Below are 14,075 nucleotides of genomic sequence, written 5' to 3'. Positions count from 1 at the left end.
ACAAGAGTAGAGGGCATGGGACCAACGAATGCCCAAGACTAGAAGACAGGGCAGTACAGGGAGCACCCTCTTACCAGAGCAGAAACTCAGCACCTGGAAATCGTGGAAACGTCTGGAACACAACTCCGGGTAGGAAAACCTGAACTGTAACTGACAAATTGCTAGAGGCTCAGTGTGAGCAAGCCTAGCAGTTAAAAATCCAGGAGTCTTCAACAGTATTGTGAGATTTAACTCCAAGAGCTCAGCTAGGTTTTGTCAGAGAAAAATCCTCTTGTGCTTCCGAGCAGGGAAGAAAACAGGAACTATTCCGAAACACCCGGAACGTCTGTTCTTAAGTAGGCCACTCTCAGGTGAAATTAGTTGACCAGCGCCTCAATGACTGGGGAATCTGAGTATAAAATTCACCTGGCAGGAGGAAAATACCAACTCTAGCCTGCTTCAGTATCTTGTCCAACCAGGGGGAGGAGAAAACTAAGACAGCATGAAGCTCACAGAAATACGAACTCTGAGACCTAAGCTAGGGGTAAAACCCATCTCCTCTGCCACTCCTCACTGCCATGGTACCAAAGACTGATTATCGTACCTCCTTGACCCACTACATCCATCTGTCTGAGTAACTGGAAATGCAGAGAGCACTACTCTCAGAACCCGGTGAGGCAGGGGTGGTGGTGGTGTTTTGTTTGTTTGTTTATTTGTTTGTTTTTTTCGAGTGGGAACTGAAAGGATCAGGATCAGCAGGCTAAAGCAGATTATACCACACAATGGGTAAGGATATGGAAAATGGGTTGTGTGACCTTAGATGAAAAAAGTTAGAAAGACAATCTGAGAAGCAAGATAAAGGGTGCTGGAATACCCACCTTAGTATTAGAGAGTTGTAGGAAATTAAAACTATCTTTGGTTCCAGAATGAATAGAACTCATGCAAGAGCAGGTGGGCCGTAGAAGCAGAGAGATGGGAATGTTTTTAAAGTGAGATAGGAGTTCCCTGGCACAGACCCGGGGACAAGACAAAGTCAAAGACAGAACTTTTGCAAGAACTTTACTATGCCCGCAGACTGATGAACAGGAGGTTAAAAACCTGATGACCACAGGCCAGCACTCCTGCTGTTATAAATGTCGTGGTTATCTTTTGCTTTTATTTTTACTCAGGCTGGACATTTCTGAGCTATCGTTCCACAGGTGATCAAGTTGGCTGCTGTGAGGAGACAGAAGTTAAAAGATCCAGAAGAGAAAAGGCGTCACAGGCCTTGAGGCTGAGGGGTTCAACCTGGAGCTGCGGGCACGCGGCCGCTAGGAGCCTCCTGCTGTGTGGGAGGTCACGACGGCACGACCCCAAGGAGCAGCTGCTGGAAGTTCACAGTTGGCAACGGTATGTGGGCTTTTGCCAAGTCCACCGTCTTGCTTTCTCAACCAACAGTTTCATCGGCCCCATTTTTAAATGGGGTAAAAACTTTCCCGGCCCCATTCCTAAAGCTCACACAGAGCCCTGCCTTCCGCACCTGTCTCTTTCATGTCCAGAGACTGCCCCTCGGTGCTGTCTCTTTTCTTGCTCTTTCACTAGTCAGTAAACACCGACTCCTCGCCCCTTTGGATCTGTGGACGCCTCTTTTCAATCTTAACTAACGAGTCTCAAAAAGTCCACTCCTGGCCTGGGCAGGGCCCCGAGAGGCAGGTAAACAGCTCGTGGGCCGTGACTGCTGAGCAGCAAGCTTACCTGCCAGTTTTGTGGGGGAGAGTTGGGGTTAGGCTGAGGGACCCCCCAGGCCCGCTTACTTGTCCAGTAACAAAAGAACTAATAGTAAAGTAATTTTAACAGGAAGGAAAAATGCCTTTGCTAAGCATATTAGCAGACTGGACACAGCTGAGGAAAAGTTCTGAGTCTGAGGCTCTCTCAGTAGAGACCTTGGAAACTGAGAAGCAGAGAAAACAAAGGTTGAACCAGATGAAAACAAATATCCAGTTCAAAAAGGTGCCGCTATATGATGCACCTTATACGATACTGGTTTGGTTTCATAGTTTACAGTAAAGAACATTGAAGTAGACCTGTATTTAGTCTGGTAATGACTTTAATGAGATTCCTGCTAAAACCCGCAAACGTAAGGTAAATACTGGACATGTTTCTAAGTGTGTGTGTGTTTGTAATTTATCATGCTAACAAGTAATTCTTGTCCTTCAAAGGCTGTTTCATGAATAGGGATTAAAAGTTATCAATGCATTTGCAATTTTTTAAAAGATTTTACATTTTTCACCTTATTAATCTTTGATTTTGCAATGCATTGTTGGTAATAACTGTAATTTAGTTTTATTAGAAAATATAGTTTCTACATCAGTGATTCCTCAAATAAAGGTGAAGACACCTTATTTTCAGCTTCTAGCTTTTCCTTAAGGACATTAAGGAAAACAACAACAAATTTGAAACAGTTGGATGATAAGAAGGAGTTACAAGCTAAAGGAACAGACCGAAAATCTCTTTCATTTTAAGGGTGAGAAACAAAATTTTTATGCCATTTTTGGCATCCAAAAATAAAATATTGAATCTTGCCTACTTCCATCTTTTTATTTCTTAAGCGAAAATGCTGTTTGCTATTTTCAAACTCAGTGGAAAAGAAATAAAAGCAAGATTTTTTTATTCATATGGTAGCTAGTTTTTATTCATATGGTAGCCAGAATGCACAAAGTACGATGTGAAATCATTTTACATACTTTTTGGTCTCAATACACTAAGAAACATTGTCCTACTCATGCTATACATAAGGAAACCGGAGACTGGTTTTTTCAATATGCATTTCCACCATTAGCAATTAGCGGTCAGACCTGGGGAAACTCTTAAAAGATCTCTTTTTCAGAGTCCAGAGAAAGTCTTTTCACTTTATATTTTCTGTTTTTATAAATGGGATTTACAGGCCACTCTATAAATCCTATTTGATAAGAAAATCACATTACACAGTAATCTTTACATTCCTTAATAAAATTTTATTTTTTAATTTATATGTCCTCAGTGAAATGTATACATACCACCCAGGCTTCTTTTCCATAATTACTGTAGAGATATTTTTAATGCTGAGTTTTTAGATTCAGCCACTTTTAAGACTACACATAGAAAATTTTAAAGTGTCACATTCATTAAAACACTTGTCAGTCAAAGGGAAATTCATTTTCTTTGTACACCAATTTAATCTTTAGACTGATAAATCTCCTGTAGCAAGGGTTTTCAAATGAATATGTAATTCTATAAAGTTATAAAAACAAAACTTATAGGTCACCAGTGAAGGCATACTAGAAATTTCTTCATTGCAGTTGTGAAAATAGGTTTTAAAATTTTATGTTCTTATTTATGCATAGCCAACAGATTTTACTGCAAAATGCTACCAACTCTTCTTAAGTTTTAATATATAGAGCCATGGGTTCTGTAACAGCTCATGTGGTTTGGCAATTCTTCAAAGCAAAACAAAGCAAAACATTCCAAAAAGAAAGATGCCTATTTTGAAGAATATTATGATTCAAAGATTTTTAGAGTAACTTTTTGTATTAAGTTTAGTGTTTTTTCTTAGAGTAACTTTTTGTTTTAAATTTAGTGTTAAGACTTATTTATTTAATACATAAAACAAATGTAATGTATTTTAGGTTATCCATTGTAAATTTAAAGTCCTTTAGCTTAAAAAAGTATACTATTTACTTTTAAAAATAGTATGAGAGGCAAAACCAAAATATTGTAAAGAATCAAAATAGAAATATGATATCCAAATACGTAGGTACTAAGTAGAAATTGTTAAATCGTAAAAACATATCTGATATTATGCATATTCAAAGGATATATAGTAGATATTTTTATCAAGAAAATCAGGTTATTTTCTCATATTACCTGGTTTTATGTGCAGATAAAATGACACTTTATGATATTCTTAAAGATTAATATATTAATTTTTGATAGTGTCTTTGATTATTATAATGCTCTAATGGATAGAGAAATTGAAAATGTACCTAGCAAGATCTCATGTCTGAAAAATCCAGAAGTATATTCTGATTAGGAAGATAAAAGGTGCTAGAGTCCCCAACAAAGTAGTTTTTTTAAGATTTATTTTATTTATTTATGAATACAAGAATGGGGATGTAGGCCAGAGGTGTGGTGGGTGAGAGGATTCACTAGAGACAGAGTGGGGAGCAGAACAGGTGGATTGACTGAAATAAACTGCTGAGGGGAGCAGCGGGCAGGAGAGGAGAGGTCTGCTGCATCATGTGGGTCACCCTGCTGTTTACGGGATTGAACTCATGCTACAGAGGCCGCAGACAATTTCATGGTGATGAGACTTAACCCCTCGTGCCACCAGGAAGGACCCCACCAACACAATATTAAAGAAGATAATTGGTGAAAATTAAAACTATTCCTATTTGTTTATAAAATAAACAAGAACAAATTTGGGTACATAAAAATAATGTAATAATAGCTAGTAATTATTGACAAATATATTGTCTCTGTTTTCTGATTATGGAAAATTTACTTTTAAAATGAGATGTTGTCTAATATCCCTAATTTCTAGAGATATGTGTAATTTTACATTAAAATTTTTATTGATAGTTTTCTGACTTAGCATATGAGTTAAACAGCAAGCATTTATATTCACTCTGAGCAAAGATCTTTAAAGAAGAAATAACATGAATCTATATAAACAAGTTTATATTTCAGATAGGAAGATTTTGCTATGGAATAAATTATGATTCAACACTTAATATAGATAAGCTTGTATAGTAAACTTATGTGCTATCATTTTCCAGCTCTCAGTGTGGAATCCTGAAAAAGGTCTTTCTAACTGTCAAGCCATCTCAAATTGTCATTTAAAAGTTTCTTTGTCTGTAGTCAATACAGGAAAAAAATATTCCACTGTAACATCCCAATTGCTTTAAAGCATATTTATCATCCTCATTACTGGTGTTATGAGTTACACAGATATATATTTTGAGGCCTTGCCAGTCATTAAAGACTGATTATAAAAAGCATTTTAAAAGTCTTCTTCTTCAAAAAAATTGTAATTAACATCTTAAAGAATTTCTGTATTTTCTTTCTCCTCTTCTATTCTTATTTCCTCCTAAGGGCAGGCGCTTGATTTAATTTCCAGGCAGTACATTTCCCAGGAAGTGACAACTTTTTTCTTTCTTTTTTTATGGCCTCCAACTAAACAGAACATTACTGTCAAATGTGCCTGACTTGGTCTGTTAGCTGCTTTCTTTGTGTAAAATCATAAAGTGACAGAGTGTCATGTGTTGAACATTTTTACCACTTCTAAGAAAATAATATAACACAATCATGAAATATTCCATATGTCATCGAAGCATATAGAAAAGTTGAGATAAAAAGTACCAAAGAGAGTGGAAAGACATATAAAGAAGCCACAGGAAAAGGGCCAAAATAGAATGAAAACAACCGAAAAAGGACTCGAAGAGAAAAAGCAAGATTGGAGTAGGAGGAAGCAAAACAGCTATATGCTTTTCAATAATTTTTTTCCTTGCAATAAAGCAGTAAAAGTCTGATTAGTAAAATTGTAGTGAATTTTACAACCTTTTATTAGTGACACTGTATTCAGTATAAGTAGACAACTGAAATTGGATTATCAGTATAACAAACATTAGAGCCTGTGATCCTAAATAAGTTCAAGAAAAATTATCTCCTTAAGTATGAATAGAGATACTATATATGTACATATGCATGTATCATTATGGTGAATGTATTATATGTGTACACATATATCTACATATATCATAACAGCACAGAGGTCTAGAGAGGATGATCTATGCTAAAAAGTCAGAAGAAGAAAGACAAAATATGGAGGATTTCACTCATGTGAAATATAAAGAATTCAGATATAGGAGCAGACAAAACCTAAGGTAAATGAAGCCATGGAAATTCCACTGTACAACTGAGGGTACAGAGAGGGTGAGCGGGAAGTCAGGAAAAAATGGGGGGTGGGGCCCAGTGGCTATGGTGGATTATGGGTATGTGGTGAGAGGTATGTGTGGTCACAGTCTGAAGAGGTGTGAACCCCTAATCACACAGTGTTATAAACCAAATTTACCTCAATGAAAACTGAAATTATAAATGAAAGTTTCTATGTAATACCTCCCTATATTCTGATTATGAATGAGAGCATATGCCATTTGTGGTAACATTTTGCATGAAGCTGAGGGAAAACCACTTTATTACTCAATACAGTATAAAAGTGGATGCATGAGAGGAGATGAAATGAGAAAGCTATTACTTGCTAAAGTCATTAACAAAAATCACCACAGACATCTCACTGTCCTTTAGGGCCAGGTGGCTGTAGAGGTACACAGGGTGGGGTGACTTTGAATATCAAAAAGAGCAAAGAAGGTAACTCACAAAATCCTGTACTAAGACATGCATATAATAGATAAACCTTACTTTAAATATAACTGGATTAAAACCTTGTGGAACCAAAAAAGGTATAAATTTCTATCCACCCCCCTCATATTTATAGCAAAAGAATGGAAAAATTACCAAGGATTTTATCTGTTAGTCCAATTGTTCTGACAAGTATAGCAGACAGAGAACACTGACAAAGACATCTGGAAATGTAAAGTTTTTTGAGTGAAGAGAGTTTAATGGAAGAAGTGGATTAGACTGAGTAACTTCTTAAAGGGTACTTTCACATCTTTAATAGCAGATGTTTATATTGTAATAAACCAAATAGAAATTTGTTAAAATTTATGCTTTAAACTATTTTTCTTGTATTTTCTTCAAGAGATACTGGATTCGATATACGTTGTACTTGTTTCCTATTTAATTAAATATGAACTATAAAGAAAGCTAAGCAAGCAAGGATAAGGAAGGTTTAAAAGTACCAGATTCTTTATTATAAGTCACCACATGACTTGTATTTTTATTTTTGTTGTTGCTGTTGCAAACTACAAAAATAAAAACATAGTTTCATTTCATACCTACTGACTTAAAAACGAGATGACTGTCGGAGTCAAATAAAAGTTAAAAGTTTCCCCACAAAACTTACAATTCATAGTGTTTTATTAAAATCGTCTCCATCCCTCAATCTCAGAGGAACTCATTAAATTTACTCTCCAGTTAAAGCAAACTGATCCCCAAGCAGAGATGAAAGAAGTTGCTAGACCTACAGTTGCAATAGGTTTCATTCCCAGACAAAGCAGATAAAATAATTAGGAATAATCCTTCATCTCCTTTTCCATATCTTGAACTAAATGGAAAAAAGAAAATTGTGACAAAGTGACAATCTAGGAGAGGAACCCTTTCGTTGTCATTACAATTTAGATGAGAAGGCAGATGATGTTCTACAAACTACATGAGCGACTGAGACGTCTCTTGATAGAAGTCCCTTAAGCATCTGTGAAAGGGGGGTTCTTTTATCTTGTTGGCAAGTTGTAAGCCCCTATACCTAGTCACATAGTGAGCATTTGGCTGTGCAGAGATTGGGGAAATCGGAGATCCTGGCTGGCTGTTGTGTCTCACTTAAGAACACATGGCCAGGTAAGGTATCTTTGCAGTCCAGACTCCCTTTGAGAGTGAATCTTTGTCAATCCACAGGGAACCTAACTTCTCCGGTCATTTGAAATGACAATTTATTTCAAGGATGTCAAAAGAACTGGTATTGGAGACACCAATTAGCTTCATAATTCTGACAAGTGTTTTGTCCAAAATAATTATGGTCATAAGAAGAAAACTGCAAAATACCTTTTTTATAATGATAGGAAGGTAAATTGTGATAATCACCAGATAACATGAAAGAGGAAAATAATAATTAAAGTGGCATATTTTCAAAAACAAGGAGGAGGTAAACCTTAGAAGGGGAACCTATTCTAGAAGGTCATGTGAAATGCAGTGAGGAGATGATGGAAGAATGATGAAGAAAAATTGACCCTAAGACCATATTTGAGAGGATGTGTATCAAAAAGACACAAGCAAAACTTAGAGGTGAAAGTCAACTTTTCTTCTGGTAATAAATCTTACTCTCCAATCAAACTAATTTTGTCTTCCAAATTTAACTGGTGGGTGAGAAAAAAAAGTAACAAAAGGAATGAAGCCATGCATGGATGGAGGCATTCAATTTTTTAAAGCATGTTTTACGTGGCACTGTTTTCCACAAATCCAATCTTTTAAATATTTCTGAAGAGCATCCACAGGCCACAGCAGTGTGAATAGGGCTCTGTCCTTCTATTGGTTTTTAAATAAATGCGATTTTGCAAAGCAATTGTCCCACAAGGCTGTAACACAAAACAGTAAATATAAGTAGGAGTTGCAACTGGTATTTTAATTACTGCTAAGACAGTCCCTGAATTTTTATAACTTCACCAGATAATGTTTAAATGATGAGTTGTTTTATGCAAATTCTATGTCTCAATCAAATAATCCATGAGTTAAAATTTGCTATAAAAGAAACACAATCCTCAAAGATGTTCTGCCCAAACATTTTCATAAACCAATTTATTATTTCACCAAATAATTACCACATAAGACTAGGAACTATGGAAGGACAATGGAAATAGACATGGAAACTTACAGATTTGGGAACCTAGTGGACACTGAGTCACCAGGGAATTGGTTGCAGGTGAGGTGTTCAGACTTAAGAAGATTCTTATTACCTTTCCTTTCTTTTAAGCATTTTGGAAAGTTTACGCTTTAGCTGGATGATTTACAGCTTCTGTTTTAGGAACCACACTGATTCACTTTTTATTCATTTTGGCTGGAAAAGAGTCACTTTTTTTCTTTTATGCTCAAGTTTCAGCATTACATGTACACCAAGAAGCTGAAGAATACTGGGATCTAGTTATTCTCTCTCTGTTTCAGTTACAACTTAATTTCTGTTCCCTAAAAGCAAAATCCACTTGTTTTTTTTTTTTTTAGATTGGTTTATTTATGCATACAGAACTGGGGTATAAGCCAAAGTTGCTGGGCGTGAGACGATTCACCACAGACAGAGTGAGGAGCAGAACAGGCAGATCTACTGAAATAAACTGCTGAGGGGAGCAGGAGAGGTCGGCTGCACCATGTGAATTACTTTCCTGGCCAGGGATTGAATTCATGCTGCAGTGAGTACCAAACTATGCACAGTACCATAGCTTCATAGTACTGTGCTTTAACCTACTATGCCATCAGGGAGGGCTCCACTTGTTCTTTTAATACTGGACTAGATAACTGTATACTGTCTGCAGGGTGTGCTTTATCTCCCAAGGTTCCAGATTCTTCCATAATCTCCTGAACTCAGTACTCTTTCTCTCCACATAGCATTTGCACACGTGGAATGTGCTTTCTTTCACCCCATCTTTTATCTCGCATCAGAAATTATTTTCAGTTCATTTACGAGTAGTACCACCAGAAATTTTCTGAGGAAAAAGACTTAATCTCCAAGAAGTAGAACAATTACCTCCGTAAGATTTCATAGGTACTTTTCTCTGTATTATTTGTTTCAGTAGTTATTTCTTAGCTTAATAAGACATCTTTGTATGAGCTACATAATAATTTGCTGCAAATTATAATGAGCATACCTCTGTAGAAATGGGTAGTGATCTATAAAACACCATCTCTTTCTCCAATTTGCAGATCTCCTCAGGCAACCCGTCAGGTATTTGCTCAGTGATTTTAATTAAGGTTCAAAATAGAAGTTTTGAAGCCCAAATACTCTGGCATGCACTCAACAGAAAGCCTGCTAGCTGTGGTCGGCAGCTCTGGGCTCACAGGAATGGGTCAGAAGAGCTGAGGTAGAGTTCTGGATTCTGTTGGATTTTGGTCCAAAGAAGCAGATGGCAATCACCCCTCTGCCATTCTGCACTGGGAAAATATAACTTCTTCTTACTCAAAATACTAGAGAGAGAAATGAAGTGTTCTCCAAGCACTATCATGACATCACAGCTTTTAAGAATATCCACTCTAAAGTAAGAGAAAATAAGAAAGCTGGGCAAGTTTATCAAAGGAAAGGCTGTTCCACCTCCCGTGCTCCGAGCCTCCAAGGCCGCCGGCCTGATGGAGCAATGTTCTTATAAGTTCCGCTGCTTCCGGATAAACTGAAGAAAACAAACAGCAGTAGTGGGTATTGCTCCCCACTTCTGCAGGCTTGGCAATCCTAGGAGCGTGGCATCATGCTGCTCGGTCTGGGTGCTTGGAAATGCTACTAGGGACTGTCCAGCTCCCTACAAATCCTCTCCTAGCCCCGGACTGCTACCTTTCTCCGTCTTGAGTTCTCCATTCAATAATCTTTTGAAAAATACTATTCTGGTTTTGTCAAATGTTTTCTAGAATTCATTAACCCTGATTTATATTTTTTCAAAATATGAATTCCTTAACTTTGTCTATTTGACTTGAAGATGTTGTTGAATAGCTTTTACTTCTTGGGAAGTCCCCTGAAATGTTTTAATTTGAATTTATAATTTACTCTCCCCGGAACACTATCCCTCCAACCTCAACCCTGTCCCATTCGTTGGGTGGACTTCTATATATTTTTCAGTTCTCAGTTTATATTTTTTCCATTCAAATAGCCACCATGTGTTAACGCTCAGAGAATCATCACACATGGGGAGGGAGCCTCTTCACTGAGCTACCAGTATAGCTCTTGATTAGTTATCATTCATTGATAAAGGTGGATTCAAAGAGTTATCATTCATTGATAAATGTGGATTCATTTTCTTATTTTCAAGAGTAAGTCAACTATATTTATTTTAAAATTTTCTTCAAAATCGAAGATGTTCTGAACTATCATTACTCTAATCTCAACCCAGTAGGAGAGCTTTCGGTAAGATTTCCCTGGGTTAATAGTAAGAAAACTAAAATTAGAAGAACATTTAATCATCTCAAAACTGGTCCTGGTTAACTGAGAAAGCAATGTTCAGAAAATGATCATAAATTTGATTTAGGGAATACAGGTTTTAATGATTTTGACTCATGGTACTTTACCCATGATAATCCACTTGGGGTTTTTAATCCAATGGGTTTTTTTCATTGAAAAATAATATTTGAGATGCCAGTGTTTTAACAACCTTTGTATTTTCCATATAAACATAGAGTCCCTTTGAATCGCTTGTCGCAAGACACTTGACAAACATAAGCGCAATGTTTACCTTTTGTCTTTGTCTGTTAAAGCTTGCTTTAGAAGAAAGGAGCTCCATTTAAGAGTAAGAGGAGAAGAAAGGAATGTCTGTGATCACAGATACAGGAAAAGGGAACCGATTTCCATAGCAATAAGTAGGCAGAGTTTGTCATGTCCAGGTTATGGCAGTGAAATGACTGAGGTTTAGCAGAGAAAGAGGTAGGGTGAGTTTAGGGAGATCCCTCAGGAAGTAGAAGCTTCATACCTTACCAAAGAGCTCTACATTTTAGCATACAAATCTTCTAAGCCTTCAGACTTGAAAGACATAAAATCTTTATGGTTTGAACCAAGGGCACAATTAAAGGGAGCATGGGAAATGGTATAAAGAAATGGAATTATGATCTCTATTTTAAACACAACAGTGCTGAATTAGAGGAACATGGTAAATTATACACCTAAGAATACTGCTTTCCCCTTGATCTGCCTCTTTATGAAAGCAGACATCAGTGCACATGATGAGGCTGAGAAATAAAAAGTAAAGAGAAAGAAAAAATACTAAATCAGTCTATCAAAGTAAGGGCAGACTGTAAGGGCTAAATCACATTTTAAATGTCTTCCCATCTTAATACTCAAAGGCCCAAATCACACACCCGACTGCTCAAACTCGAAAATTAGGAGATGCCTGATTTTCCTGTTTTATCACACTCCTAGTCCCCAAATAAACCATCACCGAACCAATTGTGTCCCCCTAATCTGCTTTTCTCCATTTCCACTGCCATCCTTCTAACAGTTTCAGCTACATATTCCTATACATTGCTCTTCTGGGTTTTATTTTAACTCCATTTTGATTCATTCTCTAGACACAGCAACTATATGGTAAACTAAACTATAATTTGTATAATTACACAGCTCTGCTTAAAGACTTACAAAATCTTCCCATTGCACTGAAAATTAAATCTGCATCACTATTACATCATACAAGGCACAGCTTAGCGAGGTTTCTGTGTGGTCTTCGAGCTCTTCTTATCCTTGTCTCTCTTGACCTCAGGATACTATTCCTACATTCACCTCCCTCTGTTTCTTAAGACATGATTTTGTTCCATTTATAGCACAGTATTATTATATAGTTTTCTAAAACTATCAGTTTACTTGCCAGTAATAGTGAATGGTAGACTAAGTAGTATACAAAGTTGTCAGTTTTTTTTTTTTAATTGATTTTGCTAGGTGGATAACTATATCTTATGGGGGGTCTCATTTAGCATTGTCCAATTGCTGGTGAAGTACTGCACCTCTCTTTCCAGACTACTTATTTAGTAATGATTTGAAGTGAAACATGTATTTTTTTAATCAATTTTTTAAAGATTTATTTATTTATTAATACAGAACTGGGGTACAAGACAGAGGAGCTGGAGCGGTGAGAAGCTTCACTAGAAACAGAGTGGGGAGCAGAACAGGCAGATCGATGAAGTACACTGCTGAGCGGAGCAGCGGGCGGGTCAGGAGAGGTCTGCCGCGCCATGTAGGTCACCTGTGGGACCAGGGATCGAACTCACAGAGAAGCAGTTGCAGCTAGCTTGCAGTGCTGTGTCCTATCCCATTGTACCACCAGGGATGGCCGTGAAACATGTATTTTTTATCAGACAATTAAAAGCACAATAATGGCACATATTAAACAATACAAATTCAGTTGCTTGAAACAATCCGTGGTTGGTTGTGAGTTGCTGATTTGAACTGGGCTCAGGTGACTATAGATTTGGGAAAGGGGATGAAATATAGCTTTACTTTTTCATGGTGATAGTATTTTTAGAGGGTAAGTACATCTTAACATTTACTTCTTTCATCCATGTTTCCACCCCATTATCCAAATCAAATTACATTAGTGATTTCAAAATCAAGAAGCCAGGGGCTATGTTCTTACACTTGTAAAAGAACCTGAAAATCACATGACAATATAATAATAGATAATATTTATGGTGATAAATTGGGAACACTATTGCAGTCTTCCATAATTTCCTATACTCGTGTTCATGACATTCTTGTTCTGATTACATGTTTGGATCTTACAATAGGGAGAATAATGGTCCCTTCCAAAAATGTCCATCAGAACATCACCAAGTATCTGTAAATATGTTATCGTACATGGCAAAGGGAACTTTGCTGATATAACTAAAGTAAGGAATTTTAGGTGGGGAGGTTTTTTTGTTTTTTTTTTTTTTTTTTTTTTTGCAGTGAAACCAATGGATTACAGGATCCTTTGTGAGGGATTTAGGGAATCAAAAGTCAGAGAAGAGGTGAAAACAAAAGGAGAATTGGAGTTATGTGAAATCATGCACTAAGACATGTACGCAGCCTCTACAGAGTACAAAGGGCAAGAAAATGTATTTTCTCCACAGCCTACATTGGAAGTGCAGCTCTGCTGAGCCATTTTGGACTTCTGGCCTCCAGATACATAAGTTCATAAATAAGTATTGTGTGAGTTTTGCTAATCTGTTATATCAAAAGTAGGAACTAGTACAGCCATGTAAGTTACCTGGGATTTATCTTAATTATATTGCAGTTGCTTACTTTTCATAGATGGGTAAATCTGTGCTAATGTGTATATATATTTTGTAAATGTTGTATTGGATTTATTTTTTTAATTATTTTGGATGCTATCAAAAATAAATTCTGATTGTATTAATATTTACACAACCTTGAAGTATAGTGTGGGTTTATTTCAGGTGGTCTAGATATAAGACATGTTCAACTTTAGAATTGCTTAAAACAGGATGGTGATGGGCCCTCCCTGGTGGCACAAAGGGTTAGGACTAGGACGCAGCACTGCAAACTGGCCAGTGCGAGCTGGACCCGTCCCCGGAGGTGACCCACACGGAGCAGCAGCCCTCTGCGGACATGCCCGATGCACCCCTCAGCAGTGTCCTGGATTGATCTGCCTGTTCTGTTACCCACTATGTCTTTGATGAATCCTCTCACCGCGCCTGTACCCAGTTCTGTATGGTAAATAAATAAATCTTAA

General features: G+C 37.0%; 1 protein-coding gene across 2 annotated transcripts in view; it reads right to left on the bottom strand.

Annotated features, from left to right (window-relative positions):
- GALNTL6 (polypeptide N-acetylgalactosaminyltransferase-like 6) overlaps positions 1 to 14,075 on the bottom strand; it is an 849,045-nt gene that overhangs the window by 507,435 nt on the left and 327,535 nt on the right. The gene's annotated exons all lie outside the window — the stretch shown is intronic.

The sequence above is a fragment of the Condylura cristata genome, unplaced genomic scaffold (genome assembly GCF_000260355.1).
Source record: "Condylura cristata isolate star-nosed mole 26May11 unplaced genomic scaffold, ConCri1.0 scaffold00014, whole genome shotgun sequence".
Taxonomy (NCBI): Eukaryota; Metazoa; Chordata; class Mammalia; order Eulipotyphla; family Talpidae; genus Condylura; species Condylura cristata.
This window is presented reverse-complemented; position numbering and strand designations above follow the sequence as displayed.